This window comes from Metopolophium dirhodum, chromosome 3 (assembly GCF_019925205.1).
Source record: "Metopolophium dirhodum isolate CAU chromosome 3, ASM1992520v1, whole genome shotgun sequence".
NCBI classification, from domain to species: domain Eukaryota; kingdom Metazoa; phylum Arthropoda; class Insecta; order Hemiptera; family Aphididae; genus Metopolophium; species Metopolophium dirhodum.
In genome coordinates this window covers 5955165-5978697 of record NC_083562.1, presented here as the reverse complement: position 1 = coordinate 5978697, position 23533 = coordinate 5955165, and the positions used below count along the sequence as shown (strand labels likewise).

The 23533-nt window shown below is 28.2% G+C and overlaps 1 protein-coding gene across 1 annotated transcript in view; it reads left to right on the top strand.

Moving 5' to 3' along the window:
- LOC132940211 (tachykinin-like peptides receptor 99D) overlaps nucleotides 1–23533 on the top strand; it is a 266534-nt gene that overhangs the window by 53169 nt on the left and 189832 nt on the right. The gene's annotated exons all lie outside the window — the stretch shown is intronic.

Here is a 23533-nt window from a genome sequence, read left to right as displayed (position 1 = left end):
AGAGGCGCATAGGGTTCTTTTGAACATTGGTAATTAACCACGGTCGTGGACCGTAGTAGTTTTATCATTTCGTACGAAAAATGCTCGTGTTAGACCCACACCTAAAAATGTTTAGCTACTCTGGAATAGTGCATCACAATCACGATACACGGCTTTTGGATATCGATAATACCACCAAAGACTGATCACTTTTATCACCCGCCCGCCCACCTGACCCACCCATAAATAGTTCAGCGGAATTTTCACCAGTCGATATCCGTGTTCGGCACCACTGAATATGTCGTTAGTCTATAATATGGCAAACGAAATATTTGAATCGTACATATTATATATATATATATATATATCTCAATGGTAAAACAAGATTTCTATAGGTGACGTGTTCTCGTTAAGTTATATAATAAATTAAGTTACACAACTCGAGCGAGTTACAATATTGATATATCATCCAGTTATTAGTTTTCGCGAACGTCGCCGCGTTCGATTGTGTAAATAAAATAATTGCAAACTTGGTTGGTTTCACTGAAATAAATATAATTACAAACTTAAGAATTGTATTTGAATTTAAAAATCAAACATTATGTGTATACCGCTATTATATTATTACGCGTACAAGTGCAAATAATATTTGTGATTATTTTTTAATTGTTATTTGTAGGAAAAAATGTTCTAAGATTGGCATTACCTATATATATATATATGGCGTATTATGAAAATATTTTCAGTTGTTGGACACTGATACCCGTGTAGCGATCTCTCTAGTCTCGAGTTGCTATTTTCATTAAAATAGTTATAACCTAGCTATATTTATTCGGCTTGGATTGATTACGTCATGTCATGTGAAATGTCTAACGGAACAAGTAATTTTTTAAGAGTGATCCATTCATAATGATGACGAGCTCGAAAAAAATATTATTTTTTTTAGGGCTTCTGTGTTTATAGTTGTCATAATATATTTTATAATAATTTTATTATGTTTTTGCAATTATTTTTAGTTTGATGTACAATTAAATATCCACAAATAGATACTTGAGTAAGTATATCATTTAATTAATTTCTTTTTTTGAATGTATAACATTTGTATTATTTTTTTATTTTATTACAAGCGTTTAAATTTATTGAAACGCAAAACTGTAATTTATTATTCAAATGTACAATTTAAAGATTGTGAAAATATCATATTATAATATTTACATTATTCATGCAGATGCTATAATTAAAATTAAGATTAATACATATTTTTTTTTTATTTATTTTTTTTATTATACAATATATTTTAACGTGGATATAAATTATTTTAGGCTAGGTAAACTAAATGTGTGTAAAATAAGTTATCATATCATCATATCATAGGGTATTATCTTTAGTGTTGTTGTTTATTTTTAAGGGGATTGCAAAAGGACAGAGTATAGTAATTCAATTATACTTCTGAAAAGTGATTCGAATTATTTGTTATATTATGTAAACTTGAGTTCGATCGGGCCACTGTTTTAAATTGCGTTTCCCAACTCTAATACATATTTGGTTTGAATGTTTATAAATTATGGCATTATTTAAGCCGATATTGTTTATTCGAAATTGAAATCAAAAATCTTAAAATTTGGCCTGATCGATTTCTAGTGGACATATTCATGAGTTCAAATAATTTTTCAGAAGTCTTAACGCATTATTTGGTCCCTCAGTAGGATTGACAAAAAGAGTACATACGTGCGCGACGTCACAGTGGTGGTGACTTGTACGGGAGCGCTCCCCACAATTTCTTTTGGACCGGTTCACACACGTTAATGATCAGTTTTACAAATTTACACAGTCCAAATGTACGCACTTGGATAATCGCCCATATTAAGCTCTTCGAAACCGGTCGAATCCTTTTAATGCGTTCGGTAATAAAATATTATCAATACGGCGTCATGGATAGGCAAACTAGGTACATGACGCTTTCGTAGGTTTATTTTTCCGGTATTCCATGTAGGTACGAATATAATATTATGTTTCTTTTTTTTTGCATTTCTACACACCAAACTACCGAACACATAAGTCAGTAAGTATACATATGACAATTGTGTGAAAATAAGACGATATTACAAAATACTGTTTCAAATGCATTATTGCTAGTGGATTGTACGTACGCGTTAGCCGGAAATTATTGAGGGCTGTCGATGTCGAAATATAAATGCTCATAAAACTGCCACGCTAAAAAAACACTCCAGTTTAAAATAATATGATAAAAAAAGGACAAATTCGTAATACAAAACGCGTCATTATTGATATTATTATTATTAAATCAAGCACGTATGTAAAATAATGATATAAATCCACCAAACTACACGAAGTCAGTCAGATATAATAATATTAATGACCTCTCCCTCTCGAATTGTCCAGAATCTTCAAATTCATCATCACTGTAGACTGAGAATCGGCCAAATGAAAATTGCTCATCATTTCATAACGACCAAAGAGGACGTCTTTATATGCATTGTCTGAGGCATCCGTATTGATATCAAACATATTATTTTCACCGAATGCCATACATACGCCCGGGACAGAGAAAATTCTATGCTTCCGGAATCCCTCGCTGAATCACTCAACCAGGACCCCAACTCTATCTCAGCCCCAATCAAATTCGTCGTCACCGCCGGTATACATATAGGTATACTCAACAAGATAGAACTCTCCCTACCGTATAATTTAGTATTTAAGTAGATTTTATTTGATCGTTTGAGCATCTCTATACTTTTATATCATGCTTTACCGCAGTAAAATAAAAATTATATAAACATTTTTAAGCTATAATTAAACACTTTAATTTAAGTCAACTTAAGTTTGTTGTTTCTAGGTCATAAACTCATAAATCTTAAAAATTTTATTTGAGATTCTCCATTACCTAGTTGTTACCTTACACTATTTAAAAATGTCAATAATACGTAGGCAGTCACCATTTTGTTACAAACATTTGATGGTGAAACGTCGATGAAATTGGATACATAAACGAAAAACAAATTTTTTTATCCAACGATTTTAGTTATCGTGTTGTAATTCAAAACACATTAATCGTAGAGGCTTTAAACTTTCACCATTACCTTAAGCATATCATATTCTACAAACAAAAACATTTTCAAAATATTTAGATTAATCTTAAGCTATTTATACAACGAAACTATTCGTACTATGAAACGCGATTACGTGGTATTGACTTAGAAGTTAGTAACAGCTAGTCATATTATAATATGGAATAACATTATAATAATAAATAATTATTATATTATAATATTTTATCTTCACTATAAGACCCGTTTATCATATGCTACGATTTATCATTATTCATTTAAATCGGATTGAACACATCCATTACAGTGACATATTTATTGGCGAGGTACACCTTCAATCAGAACTTTGACTTTCCATGTTATATGACATTGGCACTTTTCGCTCCAAGTTACGAGGATATTATGTATATTTAGCATTTTTATGTATGAATGTAATATGTATATAGATTAATGTACCAGCGTATGTCTAAATTCTGAGTTCAAAGATTGGTTTCTTATAATTACACTAACACAATAAAAAATTAAAATAAATAATCGATACTTCTTATCTATTGATTAATACAAACTTAAGTTTTAAGTATACGTGTGATATATATATTTTTCCTCGTCGATTTCTGTAGTGGACCTCTGCCAAAAGAAATGCTTTATTTTTCGAATGGTTTGTTTTTCATATAAAATCCCTGTCTATTGTATCATCAACACCCACTCTTAATATAATTAAATTATATTAAAAAAATTGTTTGTATACTCTTTCTATGGAACAATCTACAAATAAAATAAAATACTGTGGGTGGATTTTTGAGTTTAGCGAGTAGTGCTCAAAGCCTTTATACTTTAATATTGTCTTATAATATAAAATGCTATGCTTTTGGAAAAACTTAGTTCAACTGACCATATTACTGATAGAACAATACATTAATAATGTAATAAAATCAGTGCAAGTTATTATTGTTGAAGCAGGATGCCGACAGAGCATCATAGGTATCTATATAATATGTTATTGGTACGTAGGATAAAGCACAAGGTAAGACAAACCATACATGTCGTATAAGTTTGCTGATCAATTTTATATTATAACGTATAACATTTTTTATATTTTCATTTTATTGAGCGAAGAGAAAAAAAAGAAATTTGAGAAATTTCGTGTACAATATTTAAAAATTAGTGTCTAAGCAGAAATAAAATGAAGTTTTCTATTGAAATTCAATTTATTAAAACTGTTTGGCTCTTTGTACAATATTATATTTCTGACCTATATAATATTGTACAAGGATAAATTAATTTAAAATCATGTATATATATATTACATCTTATACTATAATATGGACATTGTGAACTCGATTTATTTTTAACCATTAATAAGAAAATTATAGGTAGTGCAAGCAAATTGTAAGATTATTAATAGATAGTTATTATAATATGTTCCTATTTGACTTTAACCTTACAATACTATATTATAAATATTTGATTAATCCAGATGGTGTTTTTAATTTATCGCTCGCCGCATAGAGATTTCCATTGGTTTAATAACCTCAATAGGGTTTAGAATAGTATAATTTTTGAAGGATTCTAAGGTGTTTTAAGTATAAAATTACGTTTAATATCAACAAATAATGGTTACAACCAAAAATCCACGCCTAAAATTTCCGTTTGCTTACACGCATATGCTCATATAGTGTTTGAGATTTTGGGGGAAAGGGCCATGGTAAAAATATTGAATAAGCTTGAGTTCTTAGCCCCTAATTTCCCCCACCCCCTAATTTTCACCTTTGTCTATACGACAAAAATGCGATTGTAGTAGCACCACTCTTTTTGGCCAATTCGGTTTGAGCGTTTAAATAATATACATTTTACAAAAAAAATTCACACCCACTTTAAAACAGAATTTAACACAGTTGAAGAAAATTTAAATGCAAATATCACAAATGACTATTGCAATGCAATACAATATATCATTGTTTTAGTATATAATTTGAAACGTGTATTCTTTGTTCTGAGATTTAAGGACGATTGCAGTGCATTATAGTAGCTGGTGACCTTTTGTTCGCACACACCATCATATGATTATTGATGTACACTCCATTCCTTATTCGAAAAACTTACTCCTGGAAGCTTGCGAATCAATCTTGATTGACATTTTTAAACGTTCTATTTCAACGATTGTCCATTTCGTCTGGAAAGTATATGGATTGATGGCGTGGAATTTTTATCAACCCAACTGATCTGAATACATTATCTCTATTCATTTATTCTCCCTATGAAGGTATACTAAATTAAAAACGTAATTTTATAAATTCGCACTTACTATGATTAATATTGTCGTGCGTTTTAATTACTATACTGGTTTTTTAATGTCCCAACGACCGTTCATATCGATTGAAGTTCTCTGAACAAAAGTAGCTTTTATTTTATCATAATATATTATGATGGTCTGGGAAAATAATAAACTCAGTTGATTACCCCGAAAATACAAAGTAATTTATAATAATATTGATCTTATAACATTTTGGGAAGGTACATATAATAAATGTAGATATAGTTTGATTTTGAAATTAAGCTAAGTTAGCTGTAAAATAGTGAACAATAAGTGAGTTTACATTTCATGATATGGCAGAAATTAATGAATCATATAATATTAGTTGTAATGTTTTTTTAGTAAGAATATATTTGCTTATTTTCGCAAACAAAGTTACTTTAGATATAGATTTACATTTCACTGCTTAAAATATATTTGTAACCATTAAGTTTTAAAATAGGACTTACATTTTACGTGGACATAATAATAATACACACATACAATTATATAACCGTGACTTATCTGTGTAATATAATGGTTAATTTGGTCATTCATTTTATTACGTATGGATCGAATCCGCGTAACTACCTACTGCCCACAAATGTAAACATAATTATTTCAGCCATTCAAACTAAACAAAGTATGATAGGAACAATAATTTATATTTGCTTACTTCAAAAAGCTTGGACGATCACTACACATAGTTTAGGAGGTTGATGGCATAATGGCATCATTAAATCCGTGGACCACATGGTTGTACCCATCATTCTGATATAACTGTTATTAAAAAACTTATTGTTCAAATAGAACAATTCTACTGAAACATAAATAACTCGTATAAGTTATTGATTTTCTTTTTATATAAATGTTATATTGCCTCTTCCAAATACAGGCTGTGCTATTAATACAAGCATTTAAAAGTTTGAAATAAAAAAAAAAAAAAACCAGTTATTCCAACTCATGACAGAAATAAAATGTAATAATGTAATAAGTACTCTGGTGAGAAATTTTAACTATTACTTTAGTGGTTACATTGTTTCTGCAATTAAAGTTCTTAAAAGTTTATTTTCAAATACCATATTGTAGTAATATTTATAGTAATTTTACATGATTTCTGCACTTCAACTCTTGTCGAAAGATATAATAATATGATACGATACTATGATATTATACATTTATGAATCGTATTTATATTACTTATTAAGTCACATCTTGTTTTTAATTACCTACTCAATATAAGTAGTATAATTAATGATGGTTAAAAAAAAATCGAAAAATAATTAATTTAGGTAAATATAACTTCCTATTTAATAGCACTATAATTGGATAATGATTTATTATTAGCATTTAGTGTAGGTACCTATTTTAGTTATACAAGCTTATTAGTGCACTCAGCTATATGACATTATAATATTTATATATTTATGAATTTCACTATACTGGGTATGAGATCGCCTAATCGAAAAAATGATAATAATTCCGAGTGACGCATGCCGTTGTATCTAAATTTATATAAATTTATACACTATATTATTATATATGTTCAAAATGTTTTCTAGAATAATGTGACAATGTCATATATATATATACATTACTCATATAACATTTTACTCCCGGTATAATGAACATGGCTTTTTTTCATCTGAATAATAATGTTCTTTGTTTATTTTATGACGTTACTCGCAGTAACGATCTTTAATGTAATAGTTTGATGTCAACAAATAAAAGCTAGCTGCGTCATATCACACGTTATAAAAAAAAAAAAATGAATTACTATATATTTTAATATTCGTAAATAGTATAATATGCCTAGTCGTGTTCTTCCGGTACAACATTTCTAATAGTATACCAAAGTTACGCTTTTACAACATTATTTTTAACTTATACCTTTCGGATTTGCTAGAATTATTTTAACGATTTTATTTAAAATTAAAAACACAATGCTATTTAAAAATTGTAATATATTTTTAGAGAGCGTTAAAATTTTAACAGACCAGAATGCACGACAATTTTTTAATTATATTTCGTACGATGTCGTGCATTTTTTAGTTAATACTATATTTTCATTATTTTGATACGTCACACATAAATTGTGTTTGTCTAGACTGTTGGTAAAACATACAAACGTACTATATTTACCGTAAATCGTATATAATTAATTAAACAGCGCGTTTTATTTAAAACTAGACGTACTAATAATTATCAGTGGTTGAGTCCGTTTACATATTTTCAACTTGTAAGTTTTTTTAATCGATAAATTACCTATTGTTATCATTCGTCACACTGCAGTATGCCTACGACCTACGATACGTCACACCGTTATAATAGTATAATGCTGCACACATATTATACGGAAAGGTACGATAATCGAATGTTCGCGTGACCGGTTTCAGTTTCGGTCAAAATAAATAAAAGTCCGGAATTTCGTTCGAATTTTTTTTCCCCCCGCGAGGACCTAAATGCTTGCGGCGTGTCAAAAAATATGGATTCAATTTATAGATGATACGTTTTTCATTGTCATATTTTTGTCCGGGACCACCGGACCACACGGTGATAAAACCTTTAAAGGCTCATCGGTCCGTGTAATAAAATCCGGCCTTTTACTGGACGCGCAGCAAGTGTATTATAATAAATATATACGCCACAAGACGCGTACCCTTAGTCCTTTACTCCTTTATCGCGGTCGAAACCGTTTTTTTTTCCTTCTCCTATTGCCCGTTGAATAATTGATGAATGACCGCGGCTGGTGTAATATATAAGTGAGATTCGCGTGAACTGTTGATGATTATTCACTCTGCACATAGTGTGCGTATATAATATAATGACAGAAGTGAAAAAAAAAAAACCCTTACGTCGTACATAAATTATCTAAATATACAATGTGTAATATCAGGGCCGTATCTAGAAATTTTTTTCGGGGGAGGGGGGGGGGGTCCAAAACACGTATATTGTAATTTTATTGAATTTAGGTTTTGATATTTGGTTAAAAAAATTAGACACATTGAAGAAATTTCGGGGAGAGGGTGTCCAGACCACTGGACCCCCCCCCACAGATACGCCCTTGATATATATTATATTGCAGCGGTTCTTAACCTATGGTCCGCGGCAGCCTCAACACATGACATTGACGTCAATAAGTGACACGCGAGTGCATTAATACGACAATATTGTTGGATTATTATTCTAATTTTTTTTTCACATATCATATTTAGATTCTACACCAAATAAAATTGTATTATTAATACTTATTAAGTAATCAGTTTTCCTTGTTCATATGAAATGGACATGCGTACAGCACTGTAGTCTCGGCAGTCTTATATTTACTGTCACTGAGTGCAGTTGATCGATCGCACTCAATCATAGTTTTATATTACATTTTTATAAAAAAATAACTGTAATATAAAAACAACCATAAATGTGTACGTTTTGTGATGTCTACTTATGTAATTTGTAATATAAAATAATTGTTATAATTTTGGTTATGATGACATGAGACGTTTTGTGAAAAAAAAAGGTGTTCGAAAAAAATTTGGTAAGGGGGTCCGCGATTTCTAAAGATCTTTCATCGGGGGTCCGTGATCTACAAAAGTCTAAGAACCGCTGTAATATATTGTACTATTTATAGATGTGAGTTGTACATCGATGATTAGATAATATTATACTGCAGGGGCAGGTCGCGTAATAGTGTGTTTCGTTTGATAATTTCATTTGAAAAACGTTAGATTTTTATCGGCAGTTATAAGGGCAATTTGTGCAGTGTAGATATACACTTTTTATTTCGTTCGCACAAAGGCCGCGGTGGCGTCGGCTTTATAACGACTCTACGTTTCACAGTCGCCAATTTTTAGGATATTATAGTTGTTATTTTTTAATGATCGGAATAAATTGTATTTTCCTTCTCGACATTATTATGTAAAGTAAAGTACATTTTTTTTACGTAATATTAGTATATAGTAATAATATTACAATAACGTGCACATCAGTATCACAACACGTGGAATCAAATCACGTTTAAGTAAAATCATAATAACATTATCTTTTTCCTAATAAACGATTGACTATTACAGTGTAATCAAAATCGCGCTGAGCACTCGTCACGGCCTTTGCGAATATAATTATCCCCCCCCCCCCCCCTATGCACCACGATGAAATGGTATAGAAAAATGGCTGCTTAAGTTGCACCCCCCGCAAACGTGCACCCCTGGACCACACCAGCGTCACGATAATATCCTGCCAGCAGCACTTCGATAACACTTTTTACGACTTGTGTGCATCAAAAAATACTAATTTGTTTTTACATTTAATTGCATTATAGTCTTGTAAATTTAATTTAAAAACAGAGAAAAATACGAAAAATAAAAACAATATTAATACATCGGTAATGGCAATACGTTTTATGGTTTTAATTAATCAAATCCTCTCATCAGATTCATTGTTATTCTTAACAAATATTCATTTGTTTGTGGTTTTTTTTATGTTGAAATATATTTATAATTCAGTTTGTATTGAAAACAATAAAAATAATATTCAAATTATGCCGCGTGGTATTTAGAATAATTTTAAAACCAACAATATACTTCAATTGCAATTTAAATTTTGTATTTAATGAAAATAAAACTTAATACCGTACAGTTTTAACTTTACTTGAATAATCAAATTGGATTGTACCCTTCCGAGTTTAAAATAAACAATAACATCGCTTAACGATGATGATAAGTAGTTTTGGATTCTGATTAAAGTATAACATAGGATATAATTCTTAAAAATAGGATCAGACAGATTACTAAGGCGTTTTTTTTTATTTTAAATAAACAACCTACACAGAAAATACACAAAAACCTTATAGTATATAAGTGTAAATAAAATAAGAAAGCAGTGAAATAAGAAAGAGTCACCTATTAGTGACACTTAACTTGATTGATATTAATATATATTTATATATTTCTTATATTCATAACTTGATTTATATATTAAACAGTATAATATTATAGAGTCCTCTTTAATATATTAATTAATTATTTCCCAATGTATTTGATCTTATTTTCATATTTATGCCCTCTCTCACCTAATTATGACGTGTACTTATATATTTCTCAATGCTCAACCTACTCTATGCTCAAAATAATTTCTATGTTATTTTAAAATTAAAAATGTATTCAAACGTTTTCTATTTTAAACAATATTTTTTTTTAGATTCTATGTAATTAAAATAAATTGCACGTTTTTTCTAATTAGTAATAACTATAATAATATAAAATTAGCTTTTATTCAACTATTGGTACACACGTCACATACTTCACATACTTCAACTCTAGCTATTTTATGATATCAGAATCATCTCGTAATTATTTTACTTTGACACAGCATAATACGCGATAATTAGATTAAAAAATGTGTGCGATTCCACAAACTTTAACTTTTTAACTAACTTATCTGTTATCGTACTGTAATACTAGGAGAATGTAAAAGGTTTTACCTTAGAATCGAGATTTCATATTATTGGTACTTCAAAGAAATTTAATTGTGGCTATTCACGTATCCATAGAGTTTAGGCTTTATGTCGGACCACTGTGATCAATGACGAATATTACACACAATAGTTTAGTATCGCCACCATATCCACCTTGATACATTATATAAATAAGTTATAATTTATTGTTAGCGTTAATAATTAATATGATTTAATTGGAATGTTAAAACAACGCTCTGATTTTCTACGTATCATGTAATAATAATACAATAAGTTAATTAACCTACATTTATGATGCAACAATTTATTTTAGTTTCAGTGTGGTAGAAGAAACCGATGAATTTTGCAAAGACCGTTTTTTTTTTCTAAAACATACTGTTACATATTATAACACAGAATACATACTTTAGTTTTCAAAAGAGTCGTAACAATAAAAAGACATGATTTGACAATTTTTGGATTAAAAGTAATCTAATAAAAATCTTTTGTGAATGCAATCAATTTTTTATTATTTGTTTCTTTATTGAATTATATTCAATCTCACTTTTAATAAGTACAAAGTATATGAATTGAAAATACATTTTTGATGCATAAAATATTTTGATGAAGCTGTCCCAAAAAGTAATCCAATGACTTATCAGTATTTCAACAATCTTATGCCATTAATTAGGTACCTAAATATTATTATATTAATATTTTTATTTTTCATGAGGTCAATAATTACTATAAGTTATACTTGTATAAATTAGTTGGTAGTTAAATCTCTTTTCTATAATACTACATACAAGTATCGTCTACGTATACTACGTATCATTATTACTATATAAATGTAAATTTATTTATTTTTAATTAACCATTAGTAAATAAAGACATATAGAAAAAGAGCAATTTTAATGTGCTTATAATACCTAGCACAATATTGTTAAAAACTTGAAAGTAATTAGATTCCAAGAATACCTAAACAGTTCAGTAATATTTTTTTATATACGACATTTTGTCGCGTTGAACCTTTTTATTTTTTCAAGATATTTCAACTTTCATGGTTATAAAATATAAATCATAATTCATGACAATACAATTGAATGTCAATTGAAAAACTTGTTTAGTACATTTTATACATCTCACATTTTGCATTATTAATATTATATATAAGTATAGACTAGTAGAGTTAGAGTATATATATAATTTAATATACTCGTATTTCAAATGCATATTATCAAAACGGTTGGACTTCGTTTTTGGAAATTAGCTACAATTTGACTATCGCCAAACATAAAATAAATACTGAGAATTTCAAATATTTAATGTACGTATGTCTTTTGTATAAGTATTACTTTTTATAATATATAGCTTTATAACAAGTATCCAATTTTGTAGTGACGACCACTGTTGATAATATATACAACTTAATAACAATATATGCATAATCTATGCAATTATGCTTATCAAAGAAATGTTATAATACTAAAATATTTCATGCGTATATTGTAGAATACTTGAAAGTGTTTCTTGATCAAAGACTTTTAGAATATTTTGTAAATTAAATAAAAATTAATCTTATAACAGAAGTGTGAAAATATTTTTACTTCATAACATATATAGGTACAAGTGCACAATACAATATTTATTTTTTTCAATCGTGGGTTGATACGTCTTTATATTACAATAAAAACGATCACAAAATATCAAAGTAGATTTTGAGTTTTTTTTTTTACTCAATTTAGCGGCATCATTAGTGTAAACAAATACAAAAAAATATAATTATTCTTGGTTTCGTGTTGTTGCCGCATTTAAAACAAATAAATCAACAGTAATATTTATCTATATTATATATATCATGTTTATTTTATATATTGACCAAATGTAGTTAAAACTACAATTATTACGTTTCAATTACATTCATGTAAATGCCAAAACATTTGATATGACCCCGAATTTTCAGCTGATGATTTCACTCAACAGTATTTTGACTTAAATAACACAGCCCCCTCTTAAATGTCTTTTAAAATTGTACCTACCATAAACTATGTGTCTTTAATATTATAAACGACGAAAGCATTTTTTTTTCAAAAGTTTTTCTAGTTTTATTTCAAATTCATAATATCATAAATACATTATTATTTCGTAAAACGCATAATTATAATATAATATTATGAACAACAATCTATACTCGTATAAAACTATGAAAGCAGTTATGGTCTCTAATAGTATAATAAATTAAATTTAAAGCTGTTAAAAAGTAAAAATAAGTTTTCAATACCTATTCTGGTCAGCCGGTAATATTCACTATTGTGGATAGCGCAGATAGGCATATTTATCATGTGCATTAAACATTTCATTTCGTAATGCCTTGTAATGTATTGCATTTCATGTATTAATGCTTAGCCAGTTGACCTCTGTTGTTTAATATAAAATTCAGACCCAATTACTTAAAAATGTTGTAAAAATATTACACTGTGAAAACAATAATTAACTTTAGAAATGTATTATGATATTACACGTTAATGATAAACAATACGTTATCATATCATTACAACGAGGAATCAAATTATCATAATCGTCGAGTATGATTTTCACAAAACACTTTGCTTCATCCGCAAGAGTAGTGAGTGGGTAGATCAAACAACATATAATACAATCTAAGGACTTATCTTACAAAATGTATAGGTAAGACCCTTGCAGTAATGATTCAAAAAATATGTAAGTTAGAAACATTGTTATAGCTAAGTCATATTTTATGTTAATAAAGTAATTATTATCATTTTAATTTTGTAAGCGCGATGGAAATATTTTCAGATTACTTAACGTTTAAGAAGTATAATAATATAGTCATTCTATGATATTATCGCCATCAGCGTGGACCATCACATTACTATTACTATGAATATTATTTCTAAAATAAAATGCACAAGAAATTTTGACAAACGATTTAAAATAGAACTATAGAAATATTTTTTATTTAACTTCGAATATTATCTTGTCGGTTTGTCCGGATGTTTGTCCGCGCAATTTATCGCAACAGCTAAACGTACAGGGATAAACTTGGTATATTCTGAATCGGGATGTGCTCTAGTTGTGCATGACGAAAAACTTCTTCTAAAATGTGATTGTTTTGACTTTCAAAAGACAACCGCAGTCGCGTGGATGATGCGGCGACGAGGGCTTCATATTATCATCGGTTATCAGTTCACTAATAAGTTGAATAAAAACCTTTTTTTAGTTTTTTTAAAACTACAATTTATCAATATTATTTCAATATTTTGCGTCTTTTTAATATAATATAAAGTATTATTTTGAATGTCCCATGAACTAACATAATTTAAAGTGCTATAAAATTAGTTTTATTAAAATATGGAAACCTATATATAAGACATCACATCCATCATGTTTTTCTTTAAAAGCATTTATATTTTATATGCAGGGAGATTGAGAAAATCTTAAGTAGACCTTAAAATAATATTGCATATACAAATATGAAAAACAAAAACTTACTAGTTATTTTCTTATTCAAATCACATTTCTATTTTTTAAACAACAAATATGTATTATATAAGTTAGTACTTGTTCACAAAATCTCTAAAAACTAATGAATTTATAACTACATTTTCTGCCGATTCGAATGACTAGTACCTTATAAAAATTACAAATATTTATAAAGTCTAATGGAAAGCATTTATGAATAAAAATATAATAGAAATTAGTGAAGGTACTTTCATGCGAATCATGCGATTTATCTGAAACTTTTTTTTTGTGTACCTACTGACTATCTTATTTTTAAAAAAAAAACAATGAGAATTTTAGTGTTGAACAGTTTTTATTTTCAATAGATATTTCAACAAGCTTAAAGGATCTAGAGCAGCGGCAGTGACGTCATTGGGGGGGGGGGGGGGTGGACAACCGGGGAACTTGCCCTAGTCTAGTATTTACATCAACCTTAATTCGGCACATTAACCACACACCCCCACCCTTGACCACTATGGCACTATACTATGATAATCTGAGTGAAAACAATTTTGAGTCGGAAAAGCAGTGAAAAGTTTCCATAGTCTAATAAACACTGAAATGACGCCACTGTAGAGCAGTATAGTTACTAAATGGACACGGTAGTATTACAGTTATTGCAATTTACAATAAATACATATAATTCACAAATTTACTGTCATAGGCGCCGCCAGGAATTTTATCAGGGGGGTGCATCGTGCAAGTAGGTATACGCTGATTTCTAAATAATAATACAAATACATAAACCGGTTGTCTTTCGACTTTTACACAGTACGCGTATTAAAGTATAATCTTGGTTATTACTAAATTGAGTTGTAATCGAAATATTCAGTATTATAGTGCTCCACAATTCAGATTTGTTTTATGTGATATATTGAAGAAATTTATAACAATATCTGAAACATAGACTGCGTGAAGACGGGTCACATATTATTATGCTGTTCAGTGTTTAGAAAAATATCAAATATTTGTGGAATTACACTCAACTTTTTTTTAAAATCAGTTCTTAATAAAACTTATGACGAGGAACATTGTGTTTTAAATGATCAAATCTAGAAGTATGAATATAAAACAGTTTAGGAATTTATAATAGAAAAATAATTTAAAAATTGTTTACGGTTTTGCAGAATTTCAAAAACTTTAAACGCTTATAAAAAAATACTGTATATTTTCTAATATTCGTATTTGAAAACGTATTATATTGGCTTATATTACATTTTCAAGGTTTCTGGCCGTTCGAAAACATTTTTCTCGATATTTGTAGAAAAAGACAACTAACGAAAAATCAAAAATGCCAAATGTCAACATACTATAATTACCATCCAGATGATACTACCGTTTCCTCGTGCGATATTTCCTTGTCATTCCCTTGTCATTTAAATGATTTACCCGGTCGAAAAAAAATTATACAAAAATAATATTATAAACTAATGGACAATACGTCTAATAATAATGTAATGACGTGTTAGTGTGATGTGGTTAAACTGAGCACAGTGACTACCACAGTTGTTAAGAATAAATTGCAAAATCTTTTAAAACTATAATTTGTTAGACGGATGCTTATTACCTGTTCATCGTAATTTTTGTAAAAGATGACGTATTACACAACCACGAATGATCGGTGGTTACTGGTGAGAATGCGACGGACTATAACAAATAACGACCCATCCACTATCCAGGTTCGCATTTAGGTCCCGGGGTGGAAAATGTTTTGGTCCAATTTAAGAGAGGGGGGAGGGGATAAATCATATCGACATATTATTACTGTGTGCTAGTTTTATCAAAATATAATTAAATTCATATCGTTATATATTTTAACCATTATAGCTATATTATTCCGTTAAAAAAAATTATTACAGCTCGAAAACTTGTATTGTTTTCATCGATTAGTCGAAAAATAGTAAAAATAACTACAAAGATATTGAAGGTCAAGTATGAACCGAGAAAAGTGTTTTGCATTGGCATTATTGACAGTTGAATCAGAAATAACAAGTAGATTAAGCAGATTATGATGAAACGATCATTAAATTTTCAAATATCCATCATAAGTTATAAACGTATCTAGATTATTATTAAAAATAAAATTAACATCAGAAAAACATGCAACAATAATAAATAATACATTTGTTTCAGTTTATATTGAATTTTTATATACCTTGTCAATACCATAACCACTCGATTCTTTCGATATGTACAATATGACGTACAATACAATTTCCGTCTTACAAATGTATAACATAGCAAAAACTGTTTGGCTCGGGACAACTTTACTTCCTCTGTATTTGAAGTATAATTACGAAAGTTTCACAACGCATGGGGCAGAACTCTATCTGTGTCGTACCGCATTATTTTTTTAGATAGCACTAACCAATTGTTTTTAATAATTAAATGAAAAAAAAAAAACAAAAAAAACATTGTGTTCAAAAACTGATAACTTTAATATTGCAATATGTTATCCAAATAATAAATACGCTACGTCGCAGACGAAGTTTTTCCCCGTGTGTCATGGAATTTTGGTAATACATACAAACAAAGGGAGTAAAGTTGTCCAGCGCATAACAGTTTTTACCATGTTGTATACCTATATATAAGACGGAGACAACACATGCGGGTGTACCGTCCTCGAGAAATAACTAATAGATGAGAGTATGTAAAGTATGCAGTTTAGTTTCTAAACGATTTTTGTGAATTTTTTTTCATACCAAAATATAACATTTTTGATTTTTTTTTTTTCGTAAATGTGAATTTTTCATTCTTAACATTTTGGGGAATCAGAAATTATAAATCGTATTTACTTTGTATTACATTGTTAATAAAGTAATTTAATTTTAAAAAACATTTCAAATACGGCCCTGCCAGTATTCAGTCACTATATACTCACTACACATACAATCTAGATAAATCGGAAAGACTAATATGAATACAATAAAGAAAGCATACGGATATGCCTACGATATGTTCTAATTGATCGAATTTGAACACTATTAATGTTTGATAACATTATAATATAAAATGTATATAATATGTATATTTTTTTTACATTTTAACATATTAAAAATAGGCTGTTAGTGGCAACTCGATGGGCCGGAACTACTATATGATAATATAATTATAATACTTAACTATATTATAACATAATATATTGTATTTGTAATAAACATATAATTACAATTTGAAATGAATTATTGTCCGTTCGAAAAACGATCCCGAGTGAGCTTCCGGTTTACCCGACAAAGGGTAGTCTTTGGTTATAGAGTTTCCGTTGCATTGCATTGCATTTCTCCACGGTGGATGGTTTTCACATTTGAAAAACGTAAAGAAATTAAATTATTCATCGACGTTTTTAATATTATTTGAAACTTACGAATTGGTGAATCTTAAAGAAAAAAAAACCATTCTAAGAGAAAATATTACTTAATGAAACTAATTTTTAATATTTTTTTTTCATGGATATTTGTACACATTTTGTTGTACACCTTATTTTCGGTTGACGTTAGTATAGTTATTAGTTTTTATAGTAGTTATTTATAAGGTCAATGATGCAAAATATGATTAATGAGCTGCGACATTATTGTGTATAGTACCCGATGCGAATAAGTAACAGAAAAATATGTATTAAAATATAAATATTATTATGATTAATTGTAAAGAAATTAGGAATTATGATGTCAATGAAGTTTATGTGCTGAGACCGTAATATTAGATTGAAGTTAAATACCACTGCATCGGAAAAGCAGAATACAACATGATGGTCTGTAAACTAGTCCGCAAACGACTGGAGAGCTGAAAAATGGATAAATTTTTTCTGTTGTACCATGCTGTGACAGTGCTGTGGCCCTTATTCCCAGCGTTTAAATTTTTTTATGTTAAAATTATTATTGTGGTCGAGGCGTTTGTTTTTATTTTCGATTACCTCGTCGAGTACTTTAACCGTTTATCTTTTTCCGATTAGGTACCATATGAAATATACCTACTTAATAATACGCTGTTTGAACAACGTGTTTAAAAACTAAATGACAAACGATGTTCAGCACTCATAACAGTCATAATACTTGTAACTAAAACGCCCTTATAATTAATAACAAACTACAAGCCAACACATGGTCAATAATTTATAGTACCTATGTGTGGATTACCGAAAAAATTTAGTTTTGTTTTTCTAATACGGTCGTCGGGATATTATTTTATTACACACAAATCGTTCATAATACAATGAACATAACGGCTTTAGTATTAATACCCACATAAAAAGGGATTAGCGATCTGTGAATTTTGTCCTTCGGAACTGTATCATTTGTGTATGGTTTCGTGTGGTTAGGTTCTCACGTTCGTCCTTTTCGTTCATTGTTTGAATTATACGAACAGGATAGGATACCACAACCATGGTGGCAGAAGTAAGTAGACCGTATATTCATTTTTATCGCACTCCCTAGTTTTTCTTTGAAAAATCGAAATTTAATGTTTATTTATTTTGTTGCTGAGGCCTGAAAACATAATATTATGTTTGTACATGGTATTATCGAAGTCGGTATTAACAATATTTATAACAATAATGATAAAACACAATACGATATTTATAGAATATAGAAATTGAAGGAGTGGTCTTAATTTAATTTATTGGCTAATCACATCAGTCGATAATGAGGGTAAGTATAGGTAGGTATGTGTAAGTAAATATTTTTTTGAGGTGAAATGAAACGGTCAGGGGTGTGATCCATTATGACGTGGAGTAATACCATTATAGTATGAAATATAAAGTTATGTTAAGAAAAAATCGGATTAGTTGCGAACACTATATTATTTAAAAACGATACTATACGAAGAGACACAAGTATTGCAATATAAGGTAAAGCCTCGATTTAAATCTCGATCGTTTCGGGAGACTTTTAGCGATGAGGAATTAGATATTTTGCACTCATTCTCCTCTGCTGAATTCACCGAGAAGTCACATTTAACGGATATTTCGGCAATCTTCTCTATAGGACAGCAACAATTTAACCGGCAGAATAATAATTTAAGACGTTCAATTTTTCGTTGTGATCGTTTCACGCAGACTTGTTTAAAAAGCTTTCATTGTTATACGAAAAATGATATAATAATTCATATACGTACACGGCTATAATATAATATATAACAGTACAACCCAACTCTACTTTGGTGACTGGGATATTGGATACTCAAACGTAGAATAACGAATTTTCCTCAATTTTTGTTCTTTTGTTGTAATTCGAAAATATATTAATCATAGAAAATTGAAACAATCCACTATTACTAAATAATTATATTATATACACTCAATGACTATTTCATAATAGTTTGGTTAATTTTAAGTTTTTTATAGGCATTAGAAATTTTAGAGTTTTTATTGATGTTAAAAAATATAATACCGAATCAAAAAGCTTGACAATTTAATAAAAAAAAATCTCCATAAGTTTACAGTAATAAAAAAATTATCAAAAATACACTTGCATCAATTTTTTTAATCATTATTTAGTTATTGAAATTGTATAACATTTAATACAAGACTGCACAAAAGTTTTCTAATTGAAACCTAAAAACCATAAATATACAAATGTACAGTTTATTTTTATTGGTATTTCAAGTTAAAACGTCGATGAAATTGGATATTATTAACAAAAAATATTATTTGTACTTAGGTACCTACATTAAACATTTTGTCAGATGTCAAACATTCTATATTATTTTTAATACATAGTCCGTCTCATATATTAGACTAACTTCAAGCACACCTCAAGTGTCGGTTTTTGTCCACTGACGATGAAAGTTGAGCAATACCAATTAGGTGTATTAAATAATATGATATGTGACTTGGTTTTCATACAAATTAGTTCAACCTGTCGTATAACTAATAGAAACATAAATTACAAATTTCAACATAAACGAAAAACATTTTTTAGTTATATAAGCTGACAGACGTTCTCGGCTTAGAATCGTTTTTCGTATACGACTGGTTTTTTCAGTGTTACCATTTTAAACCATAAATAAATAAAAGTAGATTTAAATTTCGCATTTTAATGAAATAACGCGTGTGTTAGTAACCTTTTCGGGGTTGTTTTTTTGGGATAAAAAGTAGCCAATAGTACCTTCTCTTTATAATTCTTTGACTCATGGTGAAAATCGAATCAATATTGGTTTAGTGGTTATCGAGATTTTTTCAAACACAAAATAGTCTCTTATTTGCATAATAGTAGGAAATAGTAGGTCGTAGGAGAGAACAATTTATATGTATTATCATATATAAAATACATAAATACATTAAATCGAGGGTAAATTGAGGGTAAACTCGTCTATAGTAGTATAATATAATATTATGAGATAAGTATTTATATAAATACGCACACATACCTTACATAATACATTAATTGATGACTAAGTCAATTGGTCCACGAAATTGTCGATGAAACTAAATCACATAATATTTTAATTAAAAAATAAAAACCGTCCAAATATCCATCCACTTCAGAAAATTATCCTTAATAAATTGCATTTTTAGGATAATCGATAACATATTTATACGTTTTATTTATTCATCTTTATGTTTATACAATAAGATAAAAATATATTTTAAAAAGGTGGATAAGTGGATGTCGCTCTGCTGTACAGTAGGTTACAAGTGGGTCACTGTAATGGATGGTGTTAAATTTGAATTCAATGATATAATATCATTGTATAAGAAAAACGATTCTGAGCGAAAACGGTCAGTCAGCCTATGATTTTACCAAGTATATTTGATGATATTATTGTGAATAAAGTAATTTATATATAACCTATTTACTCGGAGCCTTGTTTTAAATTTTCAATCTTTAGCCATAAAAGTTAAACATTTTATACATTTTTAACCAGAAAATAATTAATAAATTATAAATTTGATAAATGTTGTCAAAATTTGAACTTTAAATGCTTATAAAAAAAAATTGTGCATATGTATTTTTAATATTTTTCAACTGCTATTAGAACGATATATCAGGAGCCTTATATTAAATTTTCACGCTTTTTTACCCAACAAATAAAAATTTATTGATATTTATAGAAAAAAAAACTAAAAAAATTGAAAACTGACAATGTCCGTAGACAGCTCAAAAAGAGTCAAAATATTTTCAACATTTTATGGTGTATAGAAAATGCTAATATAAACATTCAGTGAAATTTTCAAGTATCTATAGTCATTCGTTTTTTAATTACAATAAAATAAGAAAATTGTTACATGAGAAATCGAGTAAATATCAAATGTTGTAAAAATATAAATTTCAGACGCTCATAAAAATTTTAATTAAGTTTCTTCTAGACATTTTTTTTTTTTGATAAAGGTAGACAAACTTATGAGTAATCTTATATTACATTTTCAAATCTTAGATTTAAAAAGAAAAATTTTTATGAATTCTCATCAAAATAATTTGCTATTTTTCGTGATTTTTCCGTATTTTGTCAAAATTTGAACTTTAAACGTGTATAAAAAAAAACTGTGACTAAGGATTTTTAGTTTTTTTTATCTGCCTTTGAAACAATAACCTAGGAGCCTTCTATTAAATTTTCAAGCTTTTTTACCCAACAAATAAAATTTTATTGATATTTATAGAAAAAAAATTTAAAAAAACTGAAAACTGACAATGTCCGTAAACAGTTCAAAAAAAGTCAAATTATTTTCAAAATTGTATTGTGTATAGAAAATGCAAATATAAACAACTAGTGAAAATTTCATGCATCTACGGTCATTTGTTTTAGAGTTACACCAATAACCAAAATCGATTTTGTTAAAAATCGATTTTGCGTAAAAATTCCCGTTTTTCCTTAATTTTTCTTTTGTTTTTCACATCGCTTTTGAAAACTACTGGGAAATTAAAATTTTGACCTCCCCAATGCACCAACGATATTCACTTTCCCATCGAACAAAATACTGAAGTCGAAAATCGAAGCATTATTTCGACTACTTATCGTGTACACAGACACAAAAATAAAAAAATAAAAAAAAAAATAAAAAAAAAAACACACATCATTGTAAAATCAATACATTCATCGTTTCACTCAGAATCTAAAATTTGATATTAATTCTTGGTTTACATTAAGTTTAAATATAAATAAAAATTTAAAATATAATGACTAAATATTATTAGTGAAAATGCCTGTACTTATAAAAAAAAGTTTTTAAAATAAACAACTAAAACTAATCGTTGTTGTTGTAAAACGTATTACCACATATCGTTCACGTTTTATTACTCTTTAGATTTTTAGAAGAATAAACTAAATTAATTTTTTTTGTCAGTCCTATTAATAGTATTTGTTAGTTTTACCAAATTATATTTGGGTTTAAGTGCTTACAGTAAGCAACGAGTATTTAACAAGTTTAATTTGAATACAATAATTTAGATGGTTTAAATAATCATTTAGTTTTATTCAACTGAAGCTTTTAGAAATATGTTTTAAGAAGGAAAAACGAATTATATACATTGCTGATTATTATAAAAATATCTATTATATATATATATATATAGCGAGAGAGAGAGAGAGAGAGATATATATATATATATTTAATTGGTAACTAAATTAATCATATATTGTTACAATATTCAGATTTTTAACAAAAGATTTAATTTTCTTTTTAAAGGCGCTCAATATGGTTATAAAATGTACCTACAGAAATTCAGTTGATTATCTTTCATTATTCCATTTTTACTTTATAAATCATAAATGTGTAATAAAAAATGTTCGAAAGGTGTTTTTGTTAACTGTAGGGCTTAGATTTTTCAAGTAAACCCTATTGGTAATACTGAATGTAAGCACAGCTCGAATAAAAAAATAACAGGCAGTGATATTTTTTAGGGCCATTTAGTATTACCAGTGGACACCACTAAGATGCGTATCTCATTATAGCCTAAAAATTATTTCGTTGCTTTTTAATTTTAACTTTATTAAAATGTATTTGTCTCGTAACAGCATAAAATAAATTTTTTTGTTTTAAAAGTTTTCTTCTATTTTAAAATGTTTATAAATTATGTATGTTTATATAAATATTACCGAATATACACAATTACAGATTATTAACGAAATTTTATGATATTTTGATTCTTACGTACATTTTTTCGTAACAAATAAACTCAGTTATAAAAAATGTAAAGCAATGCAAATGTGTGTTTAACTTGATAAAAGTGTGATATTTAAATACCCAATTAATAAGAATGTAGATTTCCTTATCAATGATTA